At 42.8% G+C, this 24,623-nt stretch overlaps 1 pseudogene; it reads right to left on the bottom strand.

Annotated features, from left to right (window-relative positions):
- Window positions 1-13,182: 13,182 nt before the first annotated feature.
- LOC105503408 lies at window positions 13,183-22,446 on the bottom strand (annotated as a pseudogene).
- Window positions 22,447-24,623: the final 2,177 nt, after the last annotated feature.

Raw genomic sequence — 24,623 nt, 5'->3', positions numbered from 1 at the left:
TAGCCAGGATGGTCTCGATCTCCTGACCTCGTGATCCGCCCGTCTCGGCCTCCCAAAGTGCTGGGATTACAGGCATGAGCCACTGCGCCCGGCCTGAGTGGGACTTTTAAAAAACAATTTCAAGTTTGTTATTGTTCGTACCTAGGAAAGTACTGGTGACTTCCTATTGGTAGCGTGTCCATCTGCCCCACTCCTTTCTCTCATTAGTGCTAATAGTTTTCAGCTGTTTTTCTTGGCATTGTTGAGCATTAGTTTTCTCATCTGTAAAATGCAGATAATGTTGACCTTGCAGAGCTTTAATAAGGATTGGATGAGATAAAGTAAGGAGCTTAGCTTAGTGCCTGGCTCAGTAGGGGCCTGATTAATATGAACTTGTGCTTTTACTAATATCATCCTCATGATGAGATCTTTTCTGTACAACTCTCTTCTCTGATTGTGGAGAAATGGATTATGGAGAAAAATGATTCCATCAGAGAAGGCTCTGCATATGGCTGCTTATACAGAAAGACTGATGTTAACCAAGGGACTGCCAATGTTTATTTTTTTACTCTGTTAAAAAAATTAAAATTGTGGTAAAATACACATCTTAACCACTTTTAGGTGTAGGCAGTTCAGTGGGATTAAGTACATGCTAATAGTCGTGTAATCATCACCACCATCCCTCTCCAGAATTGTTTTCATCTTGCAAAACTGAAATTCTGGCCGGGTGCGGTGGCTCACGCCTGTAATCCCAGCACTTTGGGAGGCCGAGGTGGATGGATCACGAGGTCAGGAGTTCAAGACCACCCTGGCCAAGATGGTGAAATCCCTTCTCTACTAAAAATACAAAAATTAGCCTGGTGTGGTGGTTAGCGCCTGTAATCCCAGCTACTCAGGAGGCTGAGGCAGAGAATTGCTTGAACCCGGGAGGCGGAGGTTGCAGTGAGCTGAGATCGTGCCACTGCACTACAGCCTGGGCAAAAGAGCGCAACTCCATCTCAAAACAAAACAAAAAACTCTGAAATTCTGTACCCCTTAGGCAGTAACTCCCCCTTTTCCCTTCCCCTAGTCCCTGGAAACCACCATTCCATCTTCTTTTGCCATCAGTTTGACTACTGTAGGTACCTCCTGTAAGTGGAATTACATAGCATTTGTTCTTTTGTGACTGGCATATTTCACTTAGCATCATCTCAAGATAAGCTCATGTTGTAGCATGTGTGAGGATTCCCCTTCTTTTTAAGGATGAATAATATTCCATTGTATTATACACCACATTTTATTTATCCATCTATTGGCCAATGGACATTTGAGTGGCCTTCACTCCTTGGCCACTGTGAATCATACTATTACGAAATGGGTGTACAGGTCCCATGTGGTGGCTCATGCCTGTAATCCCAGCACGCTGGGAGGCCAAGAGGGGAGGATCACTTGAGCCCAGGAGTTTGAGACCAGCCTGGGCAACAAAGTGAGACCCCATCTCTCAAAAAAATACAGAAAAATTAGCCAGGTGTGGTGGCACAACCTATAGTCCCAGATACTTGGGAGGCTGAGCTGTGAGGATTGCTTGAACCCCGGGAGGTTAAAGCTGCAGTAAGCTGAGATCAAGCTGCTGTACTCTAGCCTGGGCAACAAAGGGAGACGCTGTCGAAAGAAAAAAAGAAAAGACAGGAAAGAAAGAGAAAAGGTTGTACAAATATCTTGCAGAGTTTTCTGCTTTCAATTCTTTTGGGTATTAATGCCAGTGGGTTTTTGAGAGCTATAGATCACTGTGCAAAAAATCTCTGTGTACCTTTCATGGTGTCAGAAGCTCTGGAAAAAGTGGCCTGACCAGCGCACCCTGTGCTGCTTAGTCTGCTGTGACAGGAGGGAGGTGTCTGCATCTGATGATCACTGTGTGTTGAGCTTGCAAAATCCCTGTCAGCCTGCTATCTGAGCGCTCAAGGCCGCAGAAGGCCCTGAATGAGTGTGAGATTTGTAGTTATTGTTAACTTTCAAGACTTCCACAAATGTACATTTTTTAATTTTACTGTATAGTTCCAATGGCTAAAATGATTCTGAACAATGTGCAGACTGCAAATAAAGCATCAACATTGGGCTTCCAGGAAAATAAAAATGCAGCAGGAAGAAAGAGCAGCAGGGAAAACAAAATTACTGGGAAACACATAATGAAATGCCTCTGCTATCTTTTACATTTCTTCCGTTGTTTAACCTCTCTACGTTATTCAACACAACATTGTTTGTAATGGCAGAAGATTGTAAATAACCTCAATGTCTATCAATAGGAGATGGTTGGATAAATTATAGTCCTCCACACCAGGGGATACTGTATAGCTGTAAAGAAGAGTGCTCAATCTCTTTGTTGAGAAAGGTCTACCAGACATTTGAAGTGAAATAACAAAGGCAAAATACTGAGTAGATTCTACAGTGTGTTGTCCTTTGTGGAAAAGGGAGCAAATGAGAATGTATGTGTGTGTATGCATATAGAATATATTTTTATCCTTACTTGTGTATGTTTGATGAAACTCTGGAAAGATGCATAAGAAACCAATATTAGCAGTTTTATATGCAGGTAGGAGGGAGATTTTTACAGTATCACTTTTGTTTATTTTTTATTTCTGAGCCATGTGAATATATTACCTATGGGAAATAAAGAGCTTGTGTTTCCCCACCAGCCTGACCACAGGAGAGGCTCAAAATTGAAATTAGCTTGTATAGGCAATAAATAATTTTACTGTTTCTTGCAAGAAAAACAAATCTCTGTTACAGGCTATTCAGAATTTATCTTCTAGTCAAGGAAGCCAACTTCTTCCCATCTCAACCCTGTAGATGCTCAAGAAGCGACAGGGAGGGTGATGCACTTGAAGCCTCACTTGGTAGCTGATCCTAAGTGCTTTGGAGAAAGGAGAGCCTCGGGTCCAGGGCAGGGGGTCTGGAGTTGGGCAGGGGAGGAAATCAAGGCCAGAATGGACTGAACTGGGTTTTACTCGGGGCTTTGCCTGTCTCTGACATTGCCCTGGGTGAACTAGGTGGGAGCTGGGAGGCCCTCCCTAGTGCAGTTGGAAACCTTGGCTTGTATGGCTGGACCCAGAAGTTGGCTTGCTCAAAATCTTACAATCTACAGCAACTCTTAAGTAAGCAGGCAGGTGAACACACTGGTTGATCAAGTACCCACTTCCAGTAGACCAGAACCTCTACCACTGTTCACTCCAGAGGGTCCCCAGGCAAGATTTGCTTGAGCCTGGAAAGCCTATGTAGAGGTTCTCTGCCTTCTCACCTCCAGCTCACCTGGAGAGGCATAAACCCTAGGCTCTTTCCTCTCTACCAAGGAGCCATCCCTACCCGAGGGATAGGTAATCTTAAGGGAATAATGGAGAGCTCCGAGGAACAATTAGAAGGCATCTGAGGAGCAGAAGCCCTGTGAAAGATAACCGCCAAAACTCAGAGACTCTCTGATGGGCTAAATGAGGGGATCCTGGGGCCCAGCAACGTATGATCTACCAAGTCACTCTTACAAGAAAAGGATATACGTAAACGGAAAATAAATGTACAAAAAGAGATGCAGCAGGCAGATGTGAACAAGAAAAAGCTCAGGGAGTAATCTTACTATCAGACAAAACAAATTTACAGCAAACGAAACACAGCAGCAGCAAAACAACCTGACCAAAGATGAAGCAAGGTGCCGTATGCTGATAAAAGGAATGATGGGCCAAGAAGATATAACAATTACAGATGCCTGCCCCTAATATTATACCCCTGAAATATATCAAGTAATTTGTGGTAGAATTAAGATGAGAGGCTGGGAATGATGGCTCACATCCATAATCCCAGCATTCTGGGAGGCTGAGGCAGGAGGATCACCTGAGCCCAGGAGTTTGAGACCAGCTTGGGCAACATAGCGAGACCCCCATATCTACTAAAAAATAAATAAATAATACAATGACAACAGAAAGAATTAAGATGATAGATAAATCAAGAATTATAGTTGGAGATTTTGACACATACTCAAAAGCTGATAAATTAAGCAGAAAAAAATGACCAGGGATATGGAAGAGTTTAATAATGTGATCACTTATCTCAAATTAGCAGAGAGAAGTTTAACTTTACATTGCAGAAAAAAAATATTATTTTGAGCAAACACAGAACCGGCACAGTATTTGTGTACTGTATCTGTGTCACAAAGGAATTCTCAGTGAATGAGAAAGAAATGACTTCATCTGAACTATGTCCTGTGGTGGAAATATAATTAAATGACGAATCAGTATTGGAAGATGTGGTAGCAAGAATAATGGCCCTGCAAAGATGTCCACACTTAAATTCCCAGAACCCATGACTGTATTACTTTACATGGCAAAAGTGATTTTGCAGATGTGATTAAGGTTAAGGGTCTTGAGATGGTGAGAGTAGCCTGGTTTATCCAGGTGGGCTCAGTTGAATCCCATCAGTCCTTAAAAAGGGGATAACCATTCCCAGCTGTAACCAGAGTGAGACATGGTTATGGAAGAATGGTCAGAGAGGTGGAATGTGAACAAGTCCTGATCTGCTGTTGCTGGCTTTGATGATGGAGGGAGGGGGCCATGAACTAAGGGCTGTGGGTGGCCTCTGAAAACTGGGAGTGGTCCTCAGCTGTAACAAAACAGCCAGTAAGGAAATGGGGATCTCAGGCCAAGCGCAGCAAGGAACAGCCTGAATGAGCAAGGAAACGAATTCTCCCTCAGAGTCTCCAGAAAGGAACACACAGCCCTGCCCACGCCGTGACTTTAGCCCGGTAAGACCTGTGTCCAGAACTGTAAGATAATAAATTTGAGTTGTTTCAAAGCCACTAAGCTTGTGGTAGTTTGTTACAGAGCAAGAGAGAATTAATACAGAAGACTAATGACAAATCCTGTATGACTAAAAATTTAAAAATATATCACTGAAAATTAATTCCTGGGTTAAAGAAGATATAGGGGTACATTAATCATCTGTTGCTATGTAACATAACTAATTATCCCAAGAGTTAGTGGCATAAAATAAAACATTATCTCATAGTTTCAGTGGATCAGGAATTCAGGTGTGGTTTAGCTGTGTGCTCTGGCTCAGGGTCAAGGTGGCAGCTGAGGCTGCAGTGATTTTTTTTTTCTTTGAAATAGGGTCTGGCTTTGTCACCCAGGCTGGAGTGCAGTGGTGAGATCTCAGCTCGCTGCAACCTCCTTCTCCTGGGCTCAAGCCATCCTCCTACCTCAGCTTCCCAAGTAGCTGGGACTATAGGTGCATGCCATCACACCCGGCTAATTTCTGTGTGTTTTGTTTGTTTGTTTGTTTGTTTGTTTGTTTTTGTAGAGACGGGGAGGGGCGGGGGGAGGCTCGCCATGTTGCTCAGGCTGGTCTCGAACTTCTGAGCCCAAGTAATCCACCCGCCTCAGCCTCCCAAAGTGCTGGGATTACAGGCATGAGCCACTGCATCCAGCCTGCAGTCATCTTAAGGCTCATCTGGAGAAGGACCTTTTTCCAAGCCCATTCACGTGGTTGTTGGCAGGATTTATAACCTTGCCACCTGTTGGACTGAGGGCCTCAGCTCCTTACTGGTATGGGCCAGAGGTTGCCCACAGTTCCTTGCTCTGTGAATGTCCCAGCATGGCCCCTTGCTCCATCAGAGTGAGTAAGAGAGCTGGCAAGAGGAGTGTCATAGTCTTTTATAACCTAATCTGGGAACTGACATCTCATCACCTTTGTCATATTCTAGAAGCAAGTCTCTAGGACCAGCCCTCTCTCCAGGAGAGGTGTTACACAAGGGCAGGAATACTAGGAGGCAAGGATCATTGGAGCCAAGTCAGGAGCTGCCCTACCACAAGGAGAAATTACAAAATTCTTAGGATTGGATGATAATCAAAGTGGGACATGGTGATATTTATGTGATGCAGCTAAAACTGTACCAAGAAGGGGAATTTATGGTGGTGAATAAAACTAGAAACAGGGAAGATGGAAAAGAAATGAGCTCAGCTTTCAATTCAAGAAACCAGGATAGAGTAAATTCGAAAGAAGAAAAGAAGTAATGGTAAAAGCAGAAATCAATGACATAGTAAAGTAAAACAAATAGTGAAGAGATGATTTTTCAAGATCTAAAGCTAGGTTTTGGCTACTGAGTTGTAAGTAGGAGCTGTGTGTGCAATTTCTGAGGTGTTTCCTTTGTGGGTCCTGCATGGATGTGGTGCCAGGAGCAACATGGGGCATGAGGATGAGGATGCACCCCAAGGCTGCTGTTGAACTTTCATCCCAGGCCTGGACTCCCTACATCTTAACTTTTACATGAGAGAGAAATGAATTTCTATCTTCTTAAGCTACTGTTTATTTGGGGGCTTTGTTATATATAGCTGAACCTAAGTCAGAACTAACATGAAATTGAAGAGACAAAATTGTTATTATTTTTAGATAGAAGGAGACTTTTCAAAGTAAACCCAAGAGAGTAACTAAACCATTAGAACTAAAAAGAGAATTAAAAGTTCAGCAGGTTTGGAGGTACAAAATAAATTTTAATAATAGTATCTTCTACTCTAGAAATAACTCATCATAAAATGTAAAGGAAATAAGGTACAAATTAAAATAGCAAAAATCCCCAAACTCCATAGGCCTATAAATTTTCTAGGAGTTAACCTAATAAAAAACTCTGAAGACTTTTATAAAGAAAAATTAGAAACTCTATTAAAGAATATAAAATAAAATGTAAATAAAGAGCTATGGACGGATGACAACATTATAACACTGGTTGATTCTCACATAATTAGTCTATAAATTCAGTGTCATTCCAATTAAAAGTCTGAGCGTTTTAGAGGACTTAATAAATGGATTTTGAAAATTAGATGGAGGAATCAAACTTCATGAATAAGACATTTTTGGGAAAAGGGGCCAAAGAAATACACTGTCAGACACTGACCTTTATTATAAATACAGGCATATGTTATAAAAACAGGCCCAATGGAACAGAAAAGCATCCAGAAATAGACCTTCTATATTTGGGAATGTGGTACTTTATAGAGATAGGGAAAGGGAGAATATTTGGTAAATAATCTTGGGAAAATGGGCTCCATTATCTGGAGCAAAATAAAGTTGTATCCTCATCTCATACCATACCCAGAAGTAAACTCTTGGTGGATTACAGACCTAAATTTAGGCCCAGCGGTGGTTCACACCTGTAATCCCAGCACTTTAGGAGGTCAAGGCAGGTGGACCACTTGAGGTCCAGAGTTTGAGACCAGCCTGGGAAACATGGTGAAATCTCATCTCTACCAAAAAATACAAAAATTAGCCAAGTGTGTTGGCATGCACCTGTAGTCCCAGCTACTTGGGAGGCTGAGGTGGGAGAATTGCTTCAACCTGGAGCCGGAGATTACAGTGAGCCAAGATTGCGCCACTGCACTCCAGCTTGGGTGACAGACTGAGACCCTGTCTTACACACACACGCACACACACACACACAGACCTGAATTTAAAGATAAAAGTGCAATGTTAATAGAAAAAAGTGTAGATTATTCTTTGTGATCTTGGGCAGGGGAGATATTTTTAAACAGGATCCTCAAAGTATATATAATAAAGGAAAAATAGATTTGAATATATTAAAAATAGTTTTTTGGGGGGGTAATGTTGAAAGTTGAGCACCATCACCAATGTAAATGAATAGGTGATGGCTGGTAAAATATATTTGCAACATCTATGACTGAGAAAAAATTAGTTTCCAGAATGTAGAGAAAAATACCTAAAAGTCAGCATGGGAAAAAACAAGAAACACATTTAAAAGAAAAAGGGAAAAGGGGAATTACATGAATAATAGGAAAGTTATAGGAGGGGAAGCCTAAATGAATTAGTATATGAGAAGATGCTCAACCTCAATAAGAAAAACACAAATTTAAGTACCAACGAGAACCTACATCCACTAAGTGGCAAAAGAAAGTTTATGACCATGTCACTCCCCTGAGTAAAACCCTTAGAGGTTCCCTAATCAGAAAATGAAACACACATACCTCATATGGCCCAGATGATGGACTCCATACCTACCTCTCCACCTGCCTTCACTTCCTCACATTGGATTTGCATTTTACTCTAACTAATGACCATGGACATTGGAGAGAGAAGATACTAGAAGCAAATGACTAGTTAGAAGTCTGTTGAAATAGAATGGAAAAGGATGCCTAAATTAGAGTACAGAGGAGGAGTCAGAGTGAAGAAATGTTGACAAAGAAGGATAACAGACCTGCTGTTCAGAGACAGAGAGTGGTTGAGAATGGTTTCCAAGTTTTTGGCTTGCGCAACGTGTTGAATGGTGGTGTCATGCATTGAGATTGAAAGGAGAACATACAATCTAAGAGGTGTTTTAAATAGGTTGAGTTTGAGATATCGTTAGGACATTTAGAAGGAGATATACGTTGCAGGTGTTACAGGACCACCAGATTCATATGCCAGCTGTGCAGTAACTGACCAATGAACAGAGACAGAAGAGTTTGTAGCAGAGAAAGAGTTTGATGATTGCAGGGAGGCCAAGTGAGGAGATGAGAGGGACCCTCAAATCCATCTCTCCAAGGAGTTCTGGGCTGGGGTTTTAAGGAGATTGTGGAGGGCGAGGGGTTAGGAAATTGGAGTCATTGATTGGGCAGGATAAGGGGGATGAAATCATCAAGATGTGGAAACTGCATTCTTTGGTGAGTTGACTCCTTTTGGGGTCCGTCAGACCAGCTGGCAGTTTGCAGGACCTGAAAGAATATCTGAAACGGAAAACAACAATTTCACAATGTTCAAGTTCAAGTTGTTATCTATAGAGCAGTTAAAAGGAACTATATTCTAGGGTCTATGTGATTCTGGGGCAATGGGTGGCAAACAACTGTGAAGAAATGGTCAGGAGCAAACTGACCTCATGATTAATGCTGAATGTGCTGCAAGCTTGGTTTACCTTCTCCCCTGATTAATTTTATAAAGTGTATAGGGATGATTTCACAGGTGGCTATGTGCCTTGGAACTTAGGAGAGGTATCTGGCCAGAGGTTTGATTTGGGTGTTGTCAATCTGTAGTGGGTAGTTGATACCGTTGGACACAGTGGAGCTATTGCCTGAATCGGAAAACAGTAGCTTTTCTTTGTTTATAAAGAAGATGCTTTCTGACCACTGTTGTGATTGCTATTTTTTTTTGGCAGGAATAGGGCAATTCCCCCCACCTCCAATTCAACCACATTTTTTTTTTTTTTTTTGGTCACACAATAATACTCACCTCTTATTTTAGAGTCTGACTTCTTATGATTGAAAGATTATTGGTTGCAGTTAGTGGTGGAGATTATGACAGTAGAAGCGATTAAAGTAAACTAGTATATACCTGGAGATTCAAATTCATGACCTTGGCCTCTGTGGTACTGTGTTTAACTAATAAGTGCTGTTACTATGACTTCCAGGCTAATGATGTTCAAGGATTTATATGATCTGGGGTTATTTTCTAATAGAACTAAGGAATATTCAAATTCAAGTTGCAGAGGTTTCAGAAAAGTGACATGAGCTAATTGGAGGCCCTTGATATATAAACTTGTGAAAAATTGGAGCCCCAGGTGCAATTCATTCATCAGGCCCTTTTCCCTGGTAAGTCTTTCAGTGTGGACTAGGAGGACAATTAACAACATGGGATTTGGAGGTAGATTTAAGACCTAACTCCTCCACTTAAAAATGTGTGTCCTCTTAAGCTGCTCTTGTGGTTCAAAGATGGCTGAGGCAGTTCAAGATGCCTGGAAACAGAAAAAGGGAAGACTCTCTTCCCGAGTCTGAGTTTCCAAAGGCTGGGTGTGGTGGCTCATGCCTGTAATGCCAGCACTTTGGGAGGCTGAGGTGAGTAGATCTCTTGAGCTCAGGAGTTCAAGACCAGTCTGGGCAACATGTCAAAACCCTGTCTTTACAAAAATTACAAGAATTAGCAGGGCATGGTAATACACGCCTGTAGTCCCAGCTACTCAGGATGCTGAGGTGGGAGGATCACTTGAGCCTGGGAAGTGGAGGTTGCAGTGAGCAGAGATTGCACCACTGCACTCCAGCCTGGGTAACAGAGTGAGATGCTGTCTCTTAAAAAAAAAAAAGAAATATTTCCAAAAGGCCAAAGCAAACTTTTCTTCATGTCTCATTGGTTAGAATTGCACTGCATGCCCGATCCTAAACCAGTCACTATAAAAAGAGCAGAATTACTGCTTGGCTCAATCATGTCTCCCGTGTTTCAAAATCTCATAATTTTATGAGTAGATGTGGATCTATTTTTATCCACTGCCAGTTGGCCACCTCAATGTACAGTTATTCTTTAAATTCTGAAAAATGTTCTTGAAATATGAATAAGTGAATTTGCTTCTCTTTTATTTTTCTGTAATCTCCCTCTGGTACTTCTATTATCTGAGTGTTGGAACCCCTGGACTGGTCTACTATTCTTATTTTTCTAATATTTTTCATCCCTTTGTCTTTTTGTATTTTAAGTTTGTCATTTTGGCTTCTAAAAATTTGGTTTCCAGGAGCCCTATTTTCTCCTTCTCTCTCTCTTGGTTTTTTTTTTTTTTTTTTTTTGACAGGACCTCACTCTGTCACCCAGCTAGAGTGCAGTGGAGCGATCATGGTTCACTGCAGCCTTGACTTCCAGGGCTCAAACAATCCTCCCACTTCAGCCTCCTGAGTAGCTTGAAGCACAGGTGTGCACCACTATGCCTGGCTTTTTTTTTTTTTTTTTTCCTAGAGACAAGGTCTCATTATATCGCCTAGGCTGGTCTCTAGCTCCTGGGTTCAAGTAATCCTCTGACCTCGGCCTCCCAAAGTGCTAGGACTGTAGGCATGAGCCACCAGGCCTGGCCTGTATTTTCTCTCTTAATGTTTGTATTTTATTGCATCCTATTCTTGTTTCATTGGGATAATATATTCTCTCATTGCTCTGAAAAAAATTGAATCTAGCTTTGAAGACTTTTTCCTCTTTGTAGTGTCTGTTTCTTTCCAACTGCTTTTTGTTATTTTTATTCTCTTTTTGTTAAGGTTTTCCTCAAATACCTGGCAATTATTTTTAAGATTGAGACATTAAAAACCCCTATGTGTGGGACTGGGCTTGTTGAATTTAAACCATACCACAGAGTGGGCTGTTCCACTGGGGGAATTTCTCCTCCTCTCCAAATGATGCAGGACTTTTCTGTTGCTTAGCTTGGCCAGATCTGGGTTCTTGTCTCACGCTCAGAAAAAAATTTGCACATGGACATCGAAGAGTGAGCGGAGTAGAATTTATTAAGTGAAAGGAAAGTTCTTAGCAAAGAGCAAGGTCCTGAAAGCAGGTTCCCGATTGCCCCTTCACAGTTGAATTCAAGGGCTTTTATATATCCAAGCTGATGGGCTGGGTTCCCTATTTGTATAAGGCGCAAGTTTTTGGTGGCTCCACCCCCATCCCCTCAGTGAGCATGCGTGCCCGTTGTCCGTAGTGCCCTGCAGTCGCGTCTCGGTAAGCACCCCTGTGAAGTTCCTGTATCTGCACTAAACAGCTGTTGTAAACACTTGTGGGGTAGGTCGCAGGTTCTCCGAGGGACGCTTCTCTTACTGTCTGCCTAAAGCAAGCTGGCTAACTCCTTTCACTATTTCAGTACCTTTCAGTCTTTTCACTTGGATTGGTCAGAGAAGAATTTTTAAATCTCCTTGGAATGTAGAAGACTGAGTTTCCCCTGGTTCAGAGTCAGGGAGTGGGGCTGGGTATTTCAACATCAATGTGTAAAATCTTAGCTAATCTAACATTTCAAGTAGCGTACCCTGCCCCTCAAGTACGGTTGGTGCGTTGGTCTGTTTTCCTCACTCCAGTGACTAAACCTCCTATTTTCTGCCAGGATGGGAGAGAGGCATCTGCTGGGAGGCACCTGGTTGGGAAAAGCCTACTTCTTTGTAAATACCTTTTCTTTTAGAATGGCTTTAGACTTGAGTGTTCCCATGCACCCCAGAGTGCTCCCATATACTCCAAAGTGTTTCTTCTATTACTAGCAGCTTACATTGGTGAGACACATTTGTTATAATTAATGAACAAATACATATACATTATTATTAGCTAAAGTCGATAGTTTATTTTTATATTCTTAGCTTTTTCCTAATGTCCTTTTTCCATTCCAGGATCCCATCTGGGATACTGCGTTACATTTAGCTGTCATGTGTCTACAGGATCCTTTCGGCTATGATAATCTCTAAGACTTTCCTTGTTTTCTATGACCTTGAGTGTTTTGAGGAATACTGGGATGGTATTTTGTAGGATGTCCTGCTATTATACTGGAATTTATCTGATATTTTTTCCACAATAAGAACGAGGTTATGGGTTATTGGGAGGAAGACCCCAGAGATGAAATACACCCCCCAACTTTTTTTTTAATATGAGACAGACTCTCACTCTGTTGCCTAGGCTGGAGTGCGGTGGCACAATGGCTCACTGCAGCCTTGAGCTCCTGGGATCAAATCAAGCAATTTTCCCACCTCAGCCTCCCGAGTAGCAAGGACTACAGGTGTGCCACTACACCTGGCTAATTTTTAAAACTTTTTGTAGAGATGGGGTCTTGCTGTGTGTCCCAGGCTGTTCTTGAACTCCTGGCTTCAAGTGATCCTCCAACCTCAGCCTCCCAAAGTACTGGAATTACATGTATAAGCCACTGTGCCAGGCCTAAAATGCCATTTTCATCATATCATGATTGATGATGTTGACTTTTGACTGTCCATGTTGGCCTTGATCTCCCAGCTGAAATGGTGTTTGTCAGGTTTCTCCACTGAAAAGTTACCCTTTTGTTTCCTCCTTTCATACTGTGTCCTTTGGAAGGAAGTCACTAGGTCCAGCCTATACCTAAGAAGCAGGGACTTATGCTAAAAGTACGTTTTTGTTTTTTGTTTTTTTCCCTCATTAAGTCATTGTTTTAATGGGCCTCAAAATTCTGTGACAGATGTTTTGGTCAAGTTTCCATTAAAAAGTACTGATTTTAAAAACTAATAACTTAAACCTGCTACATGTGGGAAAAAAAAAAAAAAAGCAGTGGTCCATAAAACGTTGTCCTTTCTTTCTGAGGGATTTATGGTGCATTGTTATCATTAACCATTATTAGTAAAATGGTTTTACTAATTTAATAGTAATTAAACTTAAATGGCCAATTGAAACAAACAGTTCTGAGACTGTTCTTCCACCACAGATTAGGATTGGGGTGGCAGGTATTAGGGATAATATTCATTTGGCCCTCTGAGCTTTCTGGGCAGACTTGGTGACCTTGACACCTCCAGCAGCCTTCTTGTTCATTGCTTTGATGACACCCATGACAACTGTCTGTCTCACATCACAAACAGCAAAATAACCCGAAGGAGGATAGTCTGAGAAGCTCTCAACACACATGGGCTCATCAGGAACCATATCAACAATGGCAGCATCACCAGACTTCAAGCATTTAGGGCCATCTTCCAGCTTCTTACCAGAACAACGATCAATCTTTTCCTTCAGCTCAGCAAACTTGCATGCAACGTGAGCTGTGTGACAATCCAGTATAGGGGCATAGCCTGCACCAATTTGGCCTGGGTGGCTCGGGATAATCACCTGAGCAGTGAAACTGGCTGCGTCCACTGGTGGATCATTTTTGCGGTCACCAGCAACGTTGCCACGACAAATATCTTTGACAGACACATTCTTGACATTGAGGCCCGCCTTGTCCCCAGGAAGAGCTTCACTCAGAGCTTCATGGTGCACTTCAACAGACTTTACTTCACTTGCAATGTTGATTGGAGGAAAAAAATATGGAATGCTTCATAAATTTGCGTGTCATCCTTGCGTCGGGGCCGTGCTAATCTTCTCTGTATTGTTCCCATTTTAGTATATGTGCTGCCGAAGCCAGTGTAAAACTACTTCTTAAATAGACTCCCAACCAGTCCTAGAATTGTCAGCTTACTCCTTCACTCCATTCCCAGCAGTACCCGGTGCTGCTCATTGGCGTGACGTCCTGAGATTCTGAGGTGCAGGTTGTGTGGCCTCCTGGCTTCCCCACTGTTGGCTCACAATTAGGCTTCCTTGTATCTTCTGAGTGTGATTCAGTTTCCTGATTTCCCAGTTCTGGATTTTTGTTGCTGCTGGCTTCTCAGATTTCCTTGTCTTTGTGACTTTATGCTAGTTTTTGTACCTTTTGTGTGATTTTGGTGGGAGTACTGGAGGGAGTAGAGGTGTGGCAGTTTTAAAAACAAATTATTTGGCCAGGTGCAGTGGCTCATGCCCATAATCCCAGCACTTTGGGAGGCTGAGACCGGCAGATCACCTGAGGTCAGGAGTTCGAGACCAGCCTGGCCAACATGGCGAAACTCTGTCTCTACTAAAAATACAAAAAAATTAGCCAGGTGTGGTGGCATGCGCCTGTAATTCCAGCTACTCTGGAGGTCAAGGCATGAGAATTGCTTGAACTCAGGACGCAGAGGTTGCAGTGAGCCAAGATTGCACCACTGCACCCTAGCCTGGGTGACAGAGCTAGACTCCTTCTGAAAAAAACAAAACCAAACCCCAGAAAACAAAACCAAAACAACAACAAAAAACCCCAAATTCTTTCTTTTTGCTTCCTTAAAGAGGCAGAGCTTAATTTCTCTTTGCTTGTGTGTAAGGCTGTACATAGTGTCTTGCCTCTAATGAGTGGCAAAATGATGGTTTCTGCCACTTCTGAGATTAGGCTGTGAAAGGACTGTGGCTTCCGTGTTGCACGTGTGTTCTTGCTCTGTCAGATCACTTACTTTGGGGAAAGCCAGCAGCCATGTCTGTCAGCAGCCTGATGGCTGCTATATGTGAGAAGGTCACAGGGTGAAGAACTGAAGCCTCCAGCCGATGACCAGCAAGAAACTGAGGCTGCCAACAACCAGATGAGTGAGCTTTGTGTTGGGTTCTCCAGTCCCAGCTGAGCCTTGAAGATTCTTTAAGCTGAGGCATTCCCAGATTTATGATAATCAGAAACTGTGGGATAATATTAACTGAGAGAGTAAATGTTTGTTGTTTCAAACTGCTAAGTTTGGGGTTAATTTATTACAAAGCCATAGATAACTAACCTAAGAGAGAAATCACAGAGACTTTTATAAGTGTTACTATGGCCTATGGTTATTTACCATTATGAATTTTTGAGAACTCAAATAAAGATATGAGCTTTAAATATATATATATATATTTATTTATTAATTTCTAGGCCAGGCACAGTGGCTCATGCCTGTAATCCCAGCACTTTGGGAGGCCGAGGCAGGTGGATCACCTGAGGTCAGGAGTTCGAGACCAGTCTGGCCAACAAGGTGAAACCTCGTCTCTACTAAAAATACAGAAAAATAGCCGGGCGTGGTGGTAGGCAACTGTGATCTCAGCTACTTGGGAGGCTGAGGCAGGAGAATCGCTTGAACTCGGGAGGCAGCTGAGATTGCGTCACTGCACTCCAGCCTGGGGCAACAAGAGCGAAACTCTGTCTCAAAAAAAAATTCAAAAAAAATTTCTTATTTTGAAATAATTTTAGATCTACAGAAAGGTTGCAAAGATAGTAGAGAGGATTTCCATATGTCCCTTACCCAATTTATACCATTGTTAACATCTTACATTATCATGTCACATTTGTCAAAACAGAGAAACTGACTTTGATTAGTTTCATTAACCAAACTATATAGTTCATTAATCCAACTCCACATTTTATTTGGTTTTACCAGTTTTTCTATTCATATCTTCTTCCTGTTCCAATCCAGGGCGGTGCATTATATTTAGTTTTCACATCTCCCCAGTCTCCTGATCTGTGACCGTTTCTCAGTCTTGACTTGTTTTTCATGACTGACAGAGATCTGAACCCTACTGAAAGTAGTTTTATTTGGTAGATTGTATTTCTTTGACTGTGACCGTGCTAGGAAACTGAACCACAGAGATGCAGGCTTTATACGAGTTGTAACACTTTTCCAATTTGACAATTAGTTTTACATTCATTTGCGCTATTGTTTGGTTGTCTGCCTTTCCCACTAGCTTGGAAGATCCATGAAAGTAGGGGCCATGTTTGTTTTGGAAACAGAATGATGTCTAGCACTTAGTACTTGCTCCATAAATATTTGTTAATGAATAAATGGATAGTTAATGATCTATGAGTATTTTTAATAAACCGATGAGTTGCAGTGTGCCTCAGTGGACTTAGAATTTTGCCTTAATAATAGTAAGTTTTTTTTTTTTTTTTTTTTTTGAGACAGAGTCTCGCTCTGTCGCCCAGGCTGGAGTGCAGTGGCCAGATCTCAGCTCACTGCAAGCTCCGCCTCCCGGGTTCACGCCATTCTCCTGCCTCAGCCTCCCAAGTAGCTGGGACTACAGGCGCCCGCCACCTCGCCTGGCTAGTTTTTTGTATTTTTTAGTAGAGACGGGATTTCACCATGTTAGCCAGGATGGTCTCGATCTCCTGACCTCGTGATCCGCCCGTCTCACTTTGGCCTCCCAAAGTGCTGGGATTACAGGCTTGAGCCACCGCGCCCGGCCAATAATAGTAAGTTTTAAGCAAATAGTAACTATATGCCAGACCAACTGCTAAGTACTTTCTCTGCAATAGCTAAATAAATATGTATTGAATTCCGTTACATAAAATGAGGATTGCAAAATTCTTTCTGAGGGACAATGCTTCGTTTCCCCTAGATGGGGAAGTCTTACTGCTTAGGAATTATTCCTTTTTATTAAGGAATTTACTGCTACCTAGGAATTACTCCTTTTTATTAAGCCCAGTGCATTTGGAGGAAAGAAAGCTGTTGGACTGGGCATAGCAGCTGTTCTCTGGGAAATAGCATTGTGTAAATATAGCAGATCTGTGTGCCAAGGAGGGAAACGAGAAATTAAATCAGAGTTCTCAGGAGCAATGAATGTAGAGAAAAACATCACAAGTTAACAGCATGGGGGAAGCAAATATAAATTCCCAAGACCTACCTCTGCCTCTTTGAAACCTAAAGCCTAAGTTCTGAAAACCTTACTCTAATTAAATACAACTTCACTTGAATTCAGTGCAAAACTTTCGCCATCTCTTAACATTTGAATTTAAAAATTTTATGCTTTAGTATTACTATTCATGTTACTATTGCATTTTAGTTAAAATGCTAAGTGCAAAACATTTGTTGGACTTTTTTTTATGGTGGGAAGAGGTGGAGAGGGTGATGGCACCATCTGGGAAGATGGTGGAGATGAATCTTAATGGAATTTGGGAAATGAGAAAAGCTGAGTTGGTGATGTCTATGTCTGACAACAGTGATGCATTCCAGTGGCAGCTCAACCAACATTATTATTAAAGGCTTTGTGTGGTGGTTTATGTATTATTTAGAAATCATAATAAATTGGAATTGGACCTTTGACACCTCTCCCAGATGAAATTCCCTGAGTGTTTATCTTATACAAGACACAGAAGGAATTCAATTTTGGACCCATGTATTTGTCTAAATGCAACAAGTGACAATTTGTGTGTGTGTGTGTGTTTTTTGTGTAGGGAAAAATAAAAATATGTTTCAGAATAAAATACAGAAAAAGTCATCAAAGTAAAAATTCAGGACTGAGACTCTGGAATATATTTTGCTGGTGGCAGCATAGCCTGATAAATCAGGGCTGTTTGTTTACTTTCTTTATAATTGATTTGCCATATTTTTCAGCAAGCCACAAAAAGTTCAGTTTAAAATATATCTGTTAGTATCCACAACCTTCTATGGAAAGAAATTACTTGTGTCCATCTTTTAAATTATTTGCCCTCATGAAATTTTCATGGCCTTACCTCCGGATTGCTTTTCCAAAAAAGGGACTCATTCATTTATTCATCCGTTGTTTATAAATGCCTTGCATTGGATCTGAAATATAATGGCATTTTATTCATCTTTGTTAAATGAAGAAACGTCTGCATGCATATAACATCATTCTAGACGTATTTCCTAAGGCGTGGCCGCTTGAGATGGCTAATTTCCTTTCATTATCTGTTCTCCCTTTCTTTGGTATTATAATAACAGAACTTTTAACTTGGTTCTGTCTTTAAAAGGCAGGGGCTTGCCCTTCCTTTCCACCTTTACCTCTTATAAGGCATTGAGCCATTGTGGACAGCTGAAGGCAGTCCTCTGGAGATAGCAGAGCCACAGATGGGAGATGCTTTGATCCCTGCGTAACACTGTGGAGCAGAGCCTCCCTCCAGCCCCACACTCTGCAGCTGTACCATTATATGAGCGAGAAACAAACTTCCACCATGTTTAAGCCATTGTTATTTGGAGGTGCCTCTTATACAGCACCCAAGTTCATCTTTTAGCCATACAATTCTCAAGGCATTAGTTCTAGAAGGGGTGAGAAGAGTAGTCCTCCAGTAACCAGAATATGGAAAATTCCATGAGAAAGTCCAATAAATGCTCTGAGGGTGTGGAGGAGGGAGAGTTCACATTTATTTGGAGAACAAATTAGAATTGCATTAGAAACTACAATATCTGAATTTTGAGAGCAGCATTACTCTAGAGTCTGAAGGGCATGGATATTATTATTCATGGAATCCTAACTGTCTAGCTTATTTTGTCTGGCTGCCTGTCACAGCATTGCTACCTACAGGCTTATGAATAAGGCACAGTCCAGAGAGTCTCAGGGGGTCAGTGTGGACTCAGTCCCCACCAGAACACAGAGGCTGTGTGAGCTTTCTTTGAGTAAATGAATTATGATCCTCACAAATTATTAATATCAAAGTGGGTCAAGAATGTGGGCTTTGGAGTCAGATACAGTTTCACATTCTACCTCTACCACTTACCAGCTGTGAGACAGCAGAATATTGAAGTAGTTGAGATTTGGCCTGCTTGAATTCAAATCTCTTTTCCACCACTTAGGAACTATGTGACCAAGGCAATTTGTTTAACCTCTCTATGACCTGATTTCCTCATGTGTAAAATGTAGATAATAAAAATACCTTCTTCACAGAGTTGTTGGGATGATTAAGTGCAAACTCCTTATAGTATTAAGTCATGAAGATGTGTTTAATACTTAGTATGTGCCCGGCAATCATGTGTGCACACACACACATTTATATTTTTATTTCATATTTGTAAACAGAATAGTTAATACTTAGTATTACCTGTTGTTATTAATGACCTAACTTCCTGGCATCTCAGTTTACTCATGTATAAAACAGAGGTGATAGTATCTGAATGACTCTTTGTCCTCATTTGTAAAATAATATCCACTCTCAGAGTTGTAAGATTATGTCTGTAAAGCACATACACAATTCCTGATACCTAGCAGGGTCAATAAATTACACAACTTTTGAAGTAGATCTCTACAAAAATTTCCTTACATTAAGGGAGGAGACCACCCCTCATATTGTCTTATGCCCAATTTCTGCCTCCAGAGAAAGAAGAAGTAAAAACTAAAAGGCAGAAATGGAATCCATAGGCAGACAGTCTAGCACCTCGCTGTGGTAGTTAAAGATCAACCCTTGACCTAGCTGCTTGTGTTATCTATAGATTTCAGACATTGTGTGGAAAAGCATCATGAAAATCCCTGTCCTATTCTGTTCCATTCTCATTACCGGTGCGTGCAGCCCCCAGTCACGTACCCACTGCTTGCTCAGTCAGTCACATGACCCTCTCACGCGGACTCCCTTAGAGTTGTAAGCCCTTAAAAGGGACAGGAGTTGCTCACTCAGGGAGCTCGGTTTTTGGAGATGTGAGTCTGCCGATGCACCCAGCCGAATAAAGCCTTTTCCTTTCACAACTCAGTGTCTGAGGGGTTTTTGTCTGTGGCTTGTCCTGCTACAACATATTTCCTATGTCATTTTTATTTATTCATTTATTTTGAGACATGGTCTCACTCTGTTGCCCAGGTTGGAGTACAATAGTGTGATTGTAGTTCACTGTAGCCTTGAACTCCAGGGCTCGAAGGACCCTCTCGAGTAACTGGGACTACAGACGTGCACCACCATACCCAGCTAATTTTTGTATTTTTTTTTTTTTTTTGTAGAGATGGGATCTTGCTGTGTTGCTTGGGCTGGTCTTGAAATCCTGGCCTCAAGCTGTTACTGGTGGAGGGTCTTGACTATGAGTCCTCCAGATTCTTGGCATTTTGAATAAAGAATTGGACAAAAATAAATGCAGAAATCAATAAAAGAATGAAGCAACAGAAGCACAAATTTATTGAAACAAAAGTACACTCCACAGAGTGGGAGCAGACTTGTGTAAGTGGCTCAAGAGTGCTGGTTACAGAGTTTTCTGGGGTTTAAATGCCCTCTAGAGGTTTCCCATTTGTTACTTGGTTAACACCTATGTAAATGAAGTAGTGGCCTGCAACCAGTTTGATTAGTTGTGGAAGGTGACCAATCAGAGGCTGAAGTGAAATTACAAAGTTACACATAAAGACTTGGCCTGCAACCAGTCTGACTGGTTGCAGGAGGGGACCAATCAGAGATACTTTCATGTTTCATCTGCAAGGCAGAAAAGTGGGTGGGTTTGCAAAGAGAGTAGCCTTTGATCCTTTTGTTACTTGGGTGTGGAGATACGGAGTTTTCGTTTTGATTCCATTCTAGGAATTCAGCACAAATTGGCTATAGGTTCCCTGCCTCCAGACCCTATTCTCCTGCCTCAAAGCTGTCTTCCTGAACTGGCCTCTCAAAGTGCTGGGATTATAGGCGTGAGCTACTGCACCTGGCTCCTGTGTTATTTTAAGGGAAATAAAGAGTTATGTGCAGTTTTGTTAAACGCAGTCTTGTGGGGGGATGGGCATATGTAAAATGCTACGTATTCAGCCTAACGCCCTGCTGCATTAGCTGTCTTTTTAAGGATGCTGTGAAAAAGATATGGAGAATTACAGCTGGTGCTGGGGAGAGGAAATAGGAACAGCTACCATTTATTGGGGCCACCTACGCAATTCACCAAAGCCCTTGAAAGTGCCTGTGTCCCTTCTGACAGTCAAGGAAAGTGGGGTTCAGAGAAGGTCACACACCTGTCCTTGGGGAGTTAGTGCACACCCTCCCTGGGAGTCCTCTTCTGGCTTAAATGCCAGTAATAGGGCCGGGAGCCAGGCTGAGCTTGGAATATCTTCCCCAGGACCTCCTGCTCCTGCCTCTCACAGTCCGAGAAGGTGCTCACCCAAAGACCTTGGAACCCATGGCAGCCCCTCCAGAGCTCTGCCCATCTGGTCATTTCTCAATCCTTTGGGGAAAAAATACCCCCCTCCCTCCTCAGCGAGAATGGGAGAACTCCTGCCACGGTGTCTCCCAGTGTGGGAGCACCTGCCCAGGCTTGTGTGTCATTGTGAGCATGGAGATGGCAGCAGGGGGCCAGAGTCACCCGCACATCCAGGAGGCTTCAGAAGCACTGACTCACAGTGGGTCCGCCCTAGAGGTAAGGGGTTAAAGAAGAGGAGAAACGGCAGGAGGAGTGCTGGAGACTGGTGCCTGGGAGGCCGGGGGAAGCCTCCTGGGGTTAATTGTGTGAGTTTTGTCAAGAAGGGGCTGGAAAGGGGAGTTGGAGGCTTCCTTCCCCTGAGAGAGTGCAGGCTGAAGAGGTGGACCTCGAGGAACGGGGCCAGGGCCCTGCCCAGCCGGAACAAGGAAGGGGGTGACTCAGATCTGGTCCTTTTTGCTCCTGCCAGGACAGTGACTGCTGCTGGGCCTAACTCTCATCATGGTTACCTTGTCACATTCCACATCACAGCCAGGCTGTGTTCTACCTGCAGGGTGAAAAAACCAGTGAGGTCCCAAGAGAGCCAGAAAACAGATTAGGGCCCTGCACACTGAATGGCGGACAGCAATGGCATGTCATAAGGTCCCAGGTGCCCCAGACTGTGGGGTGGCACCAGCAAGACCTTGTTGGTTGCTTTGGGTGACTTCGCAACTGATGAGGCAGAGGCAAGATGGGACCCTCAGAGCCCACCCCTCAGGGGCTGTCACCTATGGCAGGGCCTTGGGTGCTTCCAGTGGCAAGGGGAGGATACTTTCTCATCCGTTCTCTCTAGAGTGGCACACATTTCTATAGACTTGGGTGTACAAGGAATGTAATTTTCTGTTTTCTATTATTTAATTTCTGATCTCTAGCCTTCATTTGTGTGATACAGGAAAATGCGATCTGGTCACTAACATTTGAAATAAAATCAGTGACTTCAATCATATTCATCTTGAAGGCCAGGCACTCTAGGGGTGGCTGCTGAGCTGGGGCAGAGCTTTCACAAATGCCACTGCGGCAGCCTTCCTGGCTCTCCTGTGGTCTTGGTCCTACCTCAGCCTCCTGCCCCGGTTATGTCACTGGGTCCTCACCGGCACTGTCTGTGGTGTCTGTGGTCCTCCACAGACAACTCAATGGCCCCTAAATGCCAGACCCTTGCCTACTGTTCTGCATTCTTCCCTTCCTGGATGCTAGGTGTGGGGAAGGCATGGGTGTGGGGAAGCTTCGGTTCTTTTCCTTGCCGTTCTGGGTCTTTGGAAGGGTTGTGACCGGCTGCAAGCCCCCACTCAGTTCTAACAACCCTTGCTGCCATCCCTGTGTTGTTATTTCCTGGCCTTTGTGATGCAAGGGACAAAGTTGAAGCTGCCCTTGCCCAGGCTGGCAGAAGATGGAGGGCTCAGCTCAAGTAGGCAGACAGGCAAATTATCTGTTCCTCTGCCTTTTGTTCTGTTCAGGCCCTCAGTGGATTGAATGGTGCCCACCCACACTGGGGAGGGCCATCTGCTTTCCTCAGTCTACCCATTCAAATGCTCATCTCTTCCAGAAACAGCCTGACAGACACACCCAGAATAACATTGAACCAAATACCTGGGCACCCTATGGGCCATTCTAGTTCACACAATGATTACACCCCAGTAAGAGGTTTCGTGAGTGAGGGTAGCACATCATTCAGCCACATTATCTAGAGTTCAGCTGATTTGCCACACACTCTTTACCCAGAATATGCTCTAGAAAAAGACATTTGAAGTTCCCCTCAGCCCAGACTGGAAAATATCATAAAATAGGACTTCTTTGGGGGCTTTATACTTTACCTCAATGTTCTTTTTTTTTTTTTTTTTGAGACAGAGTCTTGCTGTGTCACCCAGGCTAGAGTCCAGTGGTATGATCTTGGCTCACTGCAACCTCTGCCTCCAGGGTTCGAGTGATTCTCCTGTGTCAGCCTCCCGAGTAGCTGGGACTATAGGCGTCTGCCATCACACCTGGCTGATTTTTGTATTTTTAGTAGAGACGGGGTTTCACCACGTTGGCCAGGCCAGTCTTGAACTCCTGACCTCAGGTGATCTGCCCACGCTGGTCTCCCTCAGGGTTGGGATTATAGGCATGAGCCACCGTGCCCGGCCTACCTAAATGTTCTGCAGTCATCTTCACCAGGACCTTTGCTTTGAGTCTCAGTTCTTCTGAACATTGTGGGTGTGGACAATTGGGGCAAAAAGGGAGCTTGATAAACGTGACATTTAGGAACCAGCTTCCTTTAGGGATTACTTCTGAGCATGTCTTAATGCTGGGATTCTGTTTGACATGTTGTCACTTACTGGCCATGTCAACAGATGCTGTCATGACAGGGAGATGTGAGAGAGGAAATACTGTAGCGGGGAATGGGATATGGAAATCGGGGTGGGGAAGGCAAATAGGAATTTTCTGTTTCAGTTAAATATAGGAGTTAGAGGATGAGGGTGAGAGATGATTTAAGATACAAAATTTATCTTAAAATTTTTCATTAATGTTTATTATTTTTTCCCAGATTATGAAAGTAGAAAATTTGGAGGATACAAAGAAGAAAATAATTACCTCGTAGTTCTATTACACAGAAATAAGCTTTTTAATGCAGAAATATATCTCTACGTCTAACATGTATTTTATAAGAATATTTTATATTGACTACTTTATAATAATCTATTTTAAGAGTTTTTATAACCATGAAAGCAATCCCTGCTTGCTTTAGAACACTCAAGCAGAGCAGACTGTGTAAACGAACAGTCATTCTCTGGGAGAGTTAGTGTTGACATTTGGTGTGTATCCTTCCGGAGATTTTCCTCACACATGTACCTTCTGCAAATTGCTTTTTTTTACAACTAACTATCCTTTCCCACAACCACCAGGCCATAGGTTTCCAATATCTTCTTTTCATTCCCTGTGCTGGTGCCTACTCTGGTGAGTTAATGAGCTCATAATATTAAACAGGTCAAGGCCACTGGTTCATTCCCCAAGTAGTGCCCTTTTGAGGCATAGTTCCTGACGGTAACTGTGGGGTGATTCCCAGGACAGGAGATGAGAGCACAAGGCTCTCTCCCTTCCTGGGAGAGCAGACCCCAGGGAGGCAGGTCAGTTCCCTGTATCCTCCCCAAGTGCTGCCCCCATTCTCAGCTATTCCCACCTGATCACAGCCGTATCCCATGTGGTGGCCGTGACTTGCTTAGCAGAGTGGTACCAGCATTTAAGTTGACTTTAAAGATGGGACACGCCTTGCATCTCAACATTTGTAGTTGTGTGTACGTGTGTGTTCCAGACTTGAACAGCCTCTCAGGAACTCTGAAAGGTCATTTCTGAGGTGGCTTCTAATTTGTCTGAAAAGTTATAGTGGTGCCTGGAAGCAGGGAAGAGTCAGGTAATTTAATTGTCACCTTGTTTGCAAACATTACCTGCCTCCTAAGAGGGATGATGGTAAGTATTAATACTGGCTGGGCCACTAACAGAAGAACATGTGACCTC

Source organism: Colobus angolensis, unplaced genomic scaffold (genome assembly GCF_000951035.1).
Source record: "Colobus angolensis palliatus isolate OR3802 unplaced genomic scaffold, Cang.pa_1.0 Scaffold85, whole genome shotgun sequence".
In the NCBI taxonomy this organism is placed as follows: Eukaryota; Metazoa; Chordata; class Mammalia; order Primates; family Cercopithecidae; genus Colobus; species Colobus angolensis.
The sequence above is the reverse complement of the archived record's forward strand: the minus strand, read 5'-3'. Positions and strand labels throughout refer to the sequence as shown.